Source organism: Oryza sativa, chromosome 1, assembly GCF_034140825.1.
Source record: "Oryza sativa Japonica Group chromosome 1, ASM3414082v1".
Lineage (NCBI taxonomy): Eukaryota > Viridiplantae > Streptophyta > Magnoliopsida > Poales > Poaceae > Oryza > Oryza sativa.
The window spans coordinates 40,138,680-40,149,506 of NC_089035.1; positions in this window are offsets into that span (position 1 = coordinate 40,138,680).

Consider the following 10,827-nt stretch of genomic DNA (forward strand, 5'->3'; position numbering starts at 1 on the left):
ATAGAAGAATACAACTTTACAGCGCTAGGGTAGGAAAATTGTTCTATGACATAGAGTAGGTAATTAATGTTGCCGCCGGCTTGCCGCCCTATAAATAATATCAAATTATGTGTGAGAGTATAAATGAATTTTTCGTCTTTTGTAATTAGTAATTAGGTTGAGGTTCTGTATGAACTGATCGGTGCACAATTTAACAGGTCAGCACAGCTAGAATTCTATCTCTTGCATGCCTATGCACTCTCTCCTTCCAAAAAAATATATATATATATGCTCGCTCTGTCCACATTCATCTCTAGGATTAGATTTATTTTGGGATAAACGGAGTATTACTTTTATCACCAAAATCAAATAAAAATTAACTAATCTTACATGTAATAAAGATCAAGAAGTGTATACATACATGTATGCTTATGATGACTTATCGGATTCTGATGAAACATTTAATTTATCTCTTCATTTAATTAATTATTCGACGGGTAGAAGCAACTTATTTGAAAATACTTAAATATAAAATAGATATAACTCTTATCGATGGAGGGATTGTTTTTTAGAAACAGTAATTTGAGCTAGATAATTTACAGTTTTACACGCCGATTTGGAGATGAGAGGCTGTGTGCCTGTGTGCATGCAAGCGAGCATGACGGCATGAGCACGCCAGCCCACGCAGCTTAATTGTGGTGACCCCCGGATCGAGCGACCGACCGATCGACCAGCTGAGGTGAACCACATATATCTACGCAGGGTTCAATGGTTGCATTCTGCAGATGGCCTTCTCTTTCCCGGAATTAACTACGCGTCGTCGCTTACGAGAACGAGAGTCCCAAGAGCTGTCTCTTGTTTCTTCCGAACGTACAGTAATCGTATAAAATCATGGGAATTACAGTAAGCGTGACAAATTAAAACAAGTTTAGTCCGTAGGACAACTTGAACGATAATCAAATTGTTTGACCACTAGTATAATTTTTGGTAGCTTATTTAATTCTAGAGAAAATTTACCAAGAAGTGATTTCCTATTTGCCTTTGTCTTGAGCTCGACGGGTAGTAGTAAGAGCAAGAATAATAATAGACTGTCTGATGAATCTTATTTGGTGACTCAGAGCTACTTCCTACGTCTCTTAATATAAGAGATTTTGACATATTGCTTGTACTGTTTGACCATTCGTCTTATTAAAAAAATTTGAAATTATTAATTATTTTATTTATGACTTACTTTATTATCCAAAATACTTTAAGCATAACTTTTCGTTTTTTTTATATTTACATATTTTTTTAAATAAAACGAATGATCAAATGTTACAAGAAAATAATGAATATCTCTTATATTAGAGGACGGAGGAAGTAGCTAGTTAGTAGTAGCTCTTATTGGAATTCACAACACAGGAATTTTAAAGATGATGTGTTTAGATATCTCGCATGAAAATATCCTTTTTTTTCACGAACATGCAAAAAGATTACATGTCAATATATTAGAGGGAAAAATTTTTTTGATACACAACGCAATCAGCCAGATCGGTTTATGCTAGGGGAAAGAAGCGCATGAAAATATCTGTTTTCGCGAACTCATAAACTGTGATATCACGCACGAAAATATCATAGGAATTTGATTGCCTTCTAGAAATACGAAGAGAGAAGGATTTAATAGAGGTAAAATGCATGAGGTGTGAGCTCATGTGAAAAATTCCTATAGAATTGAACTATGGAAAAGCAATACTACAAAGAAATTATCAACTTCCAGTCCTATCTTAGGCCTTGTTTAGTTGGAAAAAAAATTCCGGTTTGGTTGTCGCATCGGATATACGGGCACACATTTGAATTATTAAAAGTATTAAATGTAGTTTAATAACAAAACAAATTATAGAGTCCACCAGAAAACTGTGGGACGAATTTATTAAGCCTAATTAATCCATCATTAGTAAATGTTTACTGTAACACCACATTGTCAAATCATGGCGCAATTAAGCTTAAAAGATTCGTCTTATAATTTACACGCAATCTGTGTAATTAGTTTTTCCTATATTTAATACTCCATGCATATGTCCAAATATTCGATGTGACAACGTGAAATTTTTTATTTTGGGAACTAAATATGGCCTTAATTAAACAACCAAATTAGAAAAAGAAAAATCCTATAAAGCTGAATCCTTCAAAATTTCTTATGAGAATCATGAGCGTTAAGAGAAATTGCACTTGTACGGATCGCTGTACCAGCAGAACAGCAACACGCTCAAAAACCGAAGCCTGGCACGACCACCAGAAGAGCCTCAACCTTTGGAACTACGCTTGCATATATGAATTGTATAAATGATCCATGCGCTGCAGTACTCCTCGCTGCTGCTGGTCGCTGCAACTGCAAAAGCCTCATGTTGCCCGCTGGTTAAACCGCGGTCACCCGCACCCTTCCAAGAGGCGCACAGCAACTCGATCGAAGCAGTGCATGCATCATGCATGCATTGTATGGCAGCTAGCGTACACACGCCCGCGCATGCACATGCACATGGCCCCCTCGCCTCAGCTCGCCGGCCGCTGCCGGTCAAACCCGGCCGTGCCGTCCGTGTCCTCTCCGAGACGTACCAATCGCAAGCCCTTGTCTCTGCCTCGGCTGTTTCCGATCCAAGCACAAGCACGCACACCGCCGACACACGCTCTGATCACGCTGCTGCCGCGCGGTTGGTGTCTCTCTGCGTGTGTGCGCGCGTGTCGTCGCGTTTGGTGTGCATGTCGTCGTTTCGGAGAGCGGTTAGTTCTCGGTAAAGAGAAGCTAGTTTTCTGGTGGGTAACCTTCACGTCTCACGAGCTACGAGTACGACGCATTGGTGCAGCATGCAGGGGCGTGCAGGTGCAGCTTTGATCCAAAAGCCAAAAGGGAGGGCAGCGAGTGCCTACCAAACTGCCGTCAGCCTGACTGCATGAGGGGCAAGACCCGGCACACGCGTACAAGTATATACGTCGCGGGTTGTTGCCCGAGACGCGAACGCATTATTTTGCGCATCGGCAGGGGAGGCCGGCGCCGGTGGAAGGAGTGGACGAGCGATCCAGCGCGCGCGGGGCCGGACGCCGGAGCGCATGGAAACCACCGTAGGCGCGCGGGCGGTAGCTAGAGTGCGCTCGGGCCTAATGTGTTTTGGGTGGAATACCGGGGTACCCGGTAGGCCAGTACAGGCCGGGTTGGTGTAATCATGGGTATATGATTTCATCCAATAGGATTTAAATCATTGTGCCCACGTGAGTATTACGCATTACGCATATGCAGTTGCGTCTTCGCACCCATGATGTTTTGTTAAAAAAATTAGTCGATCACCCAAAAACGCTATTAGTCATCTACTCATCTGCATATAACCGTCGACGTCCGAAAAAATTGGTTGACCACTGAAAAACGCTATTAGTCATTTAGGCTTCACGGTACCGTTGGCTCCACCACTACATGTGCTTATAGTCGGTTTATAATATTATAGAAGTTGTTTGCGGTTATCTATCCGACCCATTAAATTTTAGGTATTGTTAAATTCTTGGTAAGTTTTGACACTAGTAATTCTTAAATAGAGTTGAGATGGATTATACATGTTTGAATTGCTATCCGTGTGAAGCCAAATATTGATGATGTGGAGAAGTTTTTTATTAGTACTTATAGTGTACTGTACACTCTCTATTACAAAAATATAATGTGCTTTAGCTTTTTATATGGTCGCTAACAATGTACTCCTACTTGGCAATTTGTTTCGTAAAATATCATTAGTGACCACTGACCAGTGAGAAGCCAAGATTATCTCAAGTCTAGAGCTGAATTACTGTAGTTTTTCATATACTCCCTCCGTATATGAAAAAAACGTTGTTCTAGCCATAACCTCGTTTGCGATTTAAACGACGTTCTGAACCGCAGCAGACTATGTGGACGAAATTACCCTTGTGTCTATTCGATAGCCGCTCCCGCAATTAATCCGCAGCACGCCCGCGCTCGCCTCGTTTAATTCCTTAAGCGTCGCATGCAGGCATGCAACACGCCGCTCAACCTCGCCGCTCACGCTTGCCGCCGCCGCTTGCGTCGCGCTCGCCGGTCGCGCTCTCGTCACTCTCGCCGCCGCTGCTCTCGTCGCACTCGCCACCGCCGCTGCTTGCGTCGCGCTCGCCGGCCGCACTCTCGTCGCGCTCGCCGCCGCTGCTCTCGTCGCACTCGACACCGCCGCCGCTTGCATCGTGCTCGCCGGCCCCGCTCTCGTCGGCCGTGCTCTCTCACGCTCGCCGCCGCCGCCGCCGCCGCTCTCATCGCACTTGCCGCTGCCGCTCGCATTGTTAAAGTAGTAGAGATTTTGATTGTGTTTTTTTCATCGGACCGGTAACAACCTGTCGTGTTTCTCCCGCAGGAGGAGGCCTGCCGGGCAGTCCGCGGTTGGGCCGGCACACGCGTAGTACGTACGCGCGTACGACGTACACATACACGTCGCCGTTTGTTGCCGTGACGCGTACATACCACACATCTCGCGCATCTCTCATCGGGTGCACTACGCAGCAGCCCAGCACGTAGGCAGCGGCTCGCTGCCGGTGGAATAGTTGAGCCGGCGCGTACATGGGCGCGCGGGCTCGCCGCGTACATGCGTGTAGGCAGCGCCGCACCGGCCGGCCGCGCGATCGCGATCGCGACGAGATCATGAGATGACGGAGGAGACGCGGTCACGCCCACACACTCCAAAGATTGTCCCTATATATATCTTTGGTTACTCTTCATCAGGCGAGATCTTGTCGATCCTATTTTCGTACATAAGCGGTAAAAATAATTGCAGTGCCCATGTTATAATTTTGAACCGCTACAAATTACTATGTGCAGAAATATTATGATACCACTAATCTTATTTATCTCTGCTAGAGTCCCCGCGAAAAAAAAAAGAAGAAGAAAGAAATCTCTGCAGGAGTGCAACCAAACGCTCCAATGGGCAATGGGGGCATTCGGCCACTGCAGAGAGAATAAACTGAAACCGGTGCATGACCTGGCTAAGGAGTAAATGCAAAAAACATGTAAATTTCCCGAATGTATCGATGACCATTTTCGTTTTGTATCAAATGTTTTGCCTAGTATACTGTATAGTTTTTTTTTAGAGCTAGTATACTGTATAGTTGAATCATCTAGAAACGGAAACCCAAAATAGTAACAGTGTCCCATAAACAACAAATAAAATGATATATAGGACTTTTTTGTTTACTTGTTTTGCCAATATACCATTTTGTCCAGAATTTTTGAGAAACCATAACTTTTACAAAAAGATAAAAAAATTATCGTTGTACCTGGATGTTGTTATGTTTACTTGTCCTTATATTCGATGTTATCGTCATGCTTAGGGATGGCAGGTTTTCCCAATAGCGAGGACCCATTGGGGGTGCATCGCCCTGAAACCGACTAGAGGTAGAGCGGGTTTGATAGTTTACCCACGAGGCCACATGGGGGCCAAACAATAACATAGTAACTATCCATCAAAATATATATACAATTGATTATTACTCCATCAAAGGATGGATCAGTCCATGGCAGCCCATATGCCATATGCAATCCAATCCATCCAACCATGCATAATACCATCGTCGCAGAACTCGTGTACATCGCACAACGTGCTACCTAGCACCTCTCACGCTCTTCCTCCTGGTACCAATGAGCAACGGCCGACCTCTTTTTCCTCCACCAACTCGAGCAAGGAGATGGCCCAGCAATTGGCGATGTTCTTGACCCCTAAATGCCCAACGATTGCAATCATCCCTAACATGCTGATCAGGTCTGCTAATTCTCTTTATTACTCCACCATTGTGTTCTGCATGCAGGCTTTGTCAAGCCATCGACCATCATCCTTCCTCCTTGTCGCATCAACTCTCGTCCCATGCCTTGCAGGGCCCTGGTTAGGGGTACGGGAACTCGCTTAAGATGAGATGAGAGCATATTTTGCCCCGAAGTAGACGTTGAGGATTGGGGAAGGGGACGTTTCAGGTTCACCCGCTCTATTGTCACCCCTAACCAACATGGTTCGACACTGTTGTTATGTCTTAGAGTGGACATGGCACGGCCGGGCTAGGTAGATCGATCTAGCCATCTCAGCACTTAACCCGAGAGCTCTTAAATATATAGTTTAGCTTGAAAAAGCAATGGTGATGTTGGGGTCGTAGGTGCATACCTCCACTTATCAAGGCTCAAATCACGGCGACCACGTTGTTAGGAGATCGATAGAAATTTAATGAGATTAAGTATTTATCACCGAATTTCTTCTTTTTAAGCGTGTGTTAAAGGAACAAATTCACGGATGTGTGAGTGGTTTGTATGTGCATAAAGGTGTTTATGGATATGGGTCTACCTTGTAATGAAATGAAAATGGTTGGGCCTATCTCTCTTTTCTACTGTTTTATAGTAGCACCATTTGCACCAATACGAGGACACTCCTATCCTTGTTCGATCCGAGGAATTGACTGACGAGGGATCCCTGTAAAGATGGCCGGTTAATCGCTTATGTACACTATTGCAGTGATGATGCTGTACTCGTACCGTATGTGCCCCTGCTGCTACTGTACATTCAGCTGCACAGTGCAACATCAGCCTGTACGTGAGACATGGCAGTATGGCACTACTAGCAGTAGCAGCTTGTATAGCATGTTCTTTTCACAAGCTATACCGGCGAATTTCAGAATTCAGATGATACTACCACAGCACTCGACAGAGCTTGGTCGTTGCGTAATTATTCCGCGCAACCAGGGACAGGCAGTGAGTACCCAAAGCTAGCCTATCAGGTGCGCCGCTGTAAGTACGTGACACTGTGACTGTCACTGTAGCCACAGTACTGCAGACAAACGTCCCAGGATCTGATGGGCTGGAAGATGGGGTTCCTGTACACTCAGGCCGGCTGCATCATCAGACCTTCAGTTCAACACATCGAAACCGCACAGACTGTAACTCTGGCCGGCCCCCGCACTGTCGCATTGGGCTCAGCCCATCTGATCTGTAGTCTACAGGCGAATTTTTTTCGTTTTTAGATTTTTTTTTAATATTTACAGAAATAATCTATCGACAAAAAAATTGCAGAAATAGCCCCTGCCGCCCTAATGGTGGGCGGCAAGCTGACGTGGCAGACGATGGGTCGACCGCGCCGTCTGCCGCCGTCGGCCAAAATTGCGATTAGGCCCTTGCCGCTCGTACAGAGGGCGGCAAGGGGCTAATTGCAATTTTGGCCGCCCATAAAGAGCTTGCGGCCGTACTTTTTTCATCTGGGTCCCAGATGAAAAAGTACGGCCAAAAGATTTTTCTATGTTATGTTAATAATAAATAAAGAAGTATTTATTGGTAAACTTGTTAATATTGTTATAAAAATGTATTGAAGTTGGTTGTTGCGCAATTTCATATGTTAAGTGAGGTATTATTTTGTACCTTATTCGATGTATTATTACTCGGATAATTTATATAGGCCTATCGCAGTCTGGGTCGTAGAAACATTATATGGACTTAAACAAGGAGAATTATGTAACATGAAGAAATAGTAGTACAATTTGAACATGATACAACTATTTGCATTGCGGTTACATAGATGATATTAGATTCGAACTAGGAGGAAGGTAGTGCAATAGTTGAACACAACGACGATGTAGTAATGGGACAAGGAAGCATGACAGTAGAAATTTCAATATGCCAAGTTGTCCGATAATAGCTAACCCCTACGTGAGGATCCCTCTCCTCTCTCAAACCGCGCTTTAGTAACCCTGTATTGCTCTGGTAGTTCAAGCTGCACAACACGGCTATGTGGAGTTAGAACCCTTCTGGTGTCTATCCATTCTCTGTATTGACATCACGAGACCTAAAGACATGACATGCCGAAGTCTGACATTACACGACGAAACATAAACACATCGATAAGTTCGAAACGAATTACAAGCAAATCCACATGCCGACATAGAACATAAGAACTACACCACGTAGCCAGACGTGGCACGACGACGCCTAGGACGTGGTCGAGTGGAGGTAGTGCCTTCACCCGTAGGGCGAGCTCCATCTGCTGCTGATCCTGATAGTCCTGCCTCCGCCGCACTTGGTTTCTCCTTGTCTTTAGGACAATGCTTGTAGGTGTGCCCATGTTCATTGTATTTGCTGCAACGCTTCACCCTGCCAGCCTCCGACTCGTCCATATTGTTGCGGATGCGACGAGTCCTCCTCCTTCCAGCCTTGCCTCGGAGCTTCGATGGGTCAGGAATATTGAGTACTTCATCGTTAGTCTCTGTGAACTCCCCAGCTATGCCGAACCCATAAATCTCGCCGCTCCATGTATGATATATTGCTTGCTTACTGAAGTACTGTGACACATATACTGCATCTGGTATGCCACACTCCGCTGCGGCAGCAATGACATGGGTGCATGGCCTGTGGAGCAGCTTCGGCTTTGCACAAGAGCAATGACATGTGCCGTCGGCTTTGAGAACACACTCATGCTTCACTCTCTTGCGGTAGATACCCCTGCCTGCCTTATCTTGACATAGTATCTCAAACCTGTGCTGTTGGGTACCTTGCACTAGAGCTCGATGTTTCATAGCCTTTTTACGCAACTCCTCTAGCTTTTTCTGCATGAAAGCTCCAAACAAAATGCTGTTGTTCGGCATAGAGGGAAGAACTGCCTGGAACCGATCCCTAAAATACCTGCATGTCCCATGTAAAATGAACTCCACTATGCCAACTAGTGGCAGTCCACGGACACCGCGCATCACCCAGTTGTAAACTTCTGCCAAATTTGTTGTCATTATTCCATATCTAGCACCACCTGTGTCATACGCCTTGGCCCATTTCTCTTTTGGTTCATGCAGAATCCACTGAGAAAATTTCCGAATCTCCATTCCAGTTCTTCTAACCAATGTTGGACTATCCGTTGGGAGAGATTCAAGAGCTTGAGGAGGGTCAGCAACGGCGGTCGATGGAGCCGCTGCACGCTGATCACTGCATTTAGCTGTCAACTCATCTAATCTCTTCCAAAGCTCATTGAATTTTTTCTCCTGGTTCTGATTGCACAGCCTCTTGAACATGTTCATGAGCTCCTTGTTCTTGAATTGCTTGAAGAAATTAGCTCCCATATGACGCATGCACCACCTACTCTGTACATCTTCCCAAACACCGGGGTATCCTCGTTCCATACTCCCAAACTGCAACTCTCCTATCGCTCGCAGAATGCCAGCGTGCCTATCATGTATCAGGCATACATTTGGCCTCATACCAACAACTTTTGTTTTAACCAATTTCAGGAACCAGTACCAGCTGTCGGTATTCTCACTCTCAACAAAAGCAAATGCCAAGGGCAATACCTGATTGTTCCCATCTACCCCTATTGCTGTTAGTATCTGGCCCCGATACTTTCCTGCAAGAATGTCCCATCAATGCAGAGAACAGGACGACAGTTCACGAATGCCATCTTGCATGCATGTAGAGCTAAGAACGCCCTTTACAGCACACTCTTGCCAGGATGTTCAATTGAGGGGAATTTCTTCACTTCGTAAGAGCTCCCAGGGTTTCTTTCCTCGATAACATCAAGCAGGCGTGGCAAATTGTCATATGAGGCTTTGTAAGTTCCAAATCTCATCTCTATTATTTTCTGTTTGGCCCTCCAGGCCTTGGCATAGCTAATAGTATACTTGTATGTCTCTTCAATGTATCGGATTATTGACCTTGGTTCATATGTGAGATTATCGATGACATGCGCATACATCTCAGATGCAACAAATGCACATGTAATGCTCCTGTGGTATTTCTGAACACCAGGTAGAAAACATGTATGCTTGGTAACAACTGACACTGTCCAATAATTCTTCCATTTCCCCTTATACGCGTGCACTCTCCAGGGACAACGATCTTTTTCCTTAACACACCGAACTTCATATTGCGACCGGTTCGACTTGGCAACCCAAAACTCTCTATGAAGTGACACTGCAAAATGTTTTACCGCCTCCTTCATATCTTCTCCTCTACTATAAATCGCTCCCTGAATAACCTCATTTTCTTTGTACTCCCATCTCACACTATCCTCTTCAGAGACGATCAGCCCAGAAAAATCCTCACTAGCCCATTCTGCTGGATTAATATCCGTCTCATCATCTGACGAATCACCTTCCTCTACACGCTCGTTGTCAGAATCCTCCCTCTCCATTTCATCCACAATGGCACCGACAGTCTCCCCCTCGTCGGCCACTCCACCTGGTTGAATGCCCACTGGAGCTACTACGCCCCCGTCCTCTCGTGCGTTGACCTCCTCCACAGAAGTCTCGTTTACTTCAGCACTTGGTCCCTCGCCATCATCCATGTTCGTCTGCACACCTGGATCCTTCGGGTGAACAAACGGAACCAAAGCTAGAGGCCACCCGCGTTGCAATGCATTTTCCAAATACCATCTCCACACTCGAGAGTTTTGAACTGTCATTAGTTCCCAATAAAAACCCTCAGTTGCCCGACTTACTAAAACATTGATTGTTATGTCACTTGTCTGTGGATCAACTCTCAAGCCCCTCATTAACCATCCTTTTATAGAAGGTACACTCCTCTCAGCCGGTCTATCAATTCCCCTTTCTGATACAATGAAATCTGACAGATCTACCCCAGTTGGCCCGTAACGGACGTTTCCTGGTCCATGGTAAACTTGGAATATTTGTTTGTTCGACATATCTGTCAACGAAATAACTAGATCATATTACTCTTTCATGCAATAAACATCTACAACGTAATATCTTCTTGTGTAAGCCAATGCAACGGTAATGTATTAATTCCAAACTAGCAGATCTACGTAGTTACCGATATCTACAATACGCACTTCTTGATTAGTACAACTAAAACCCTAA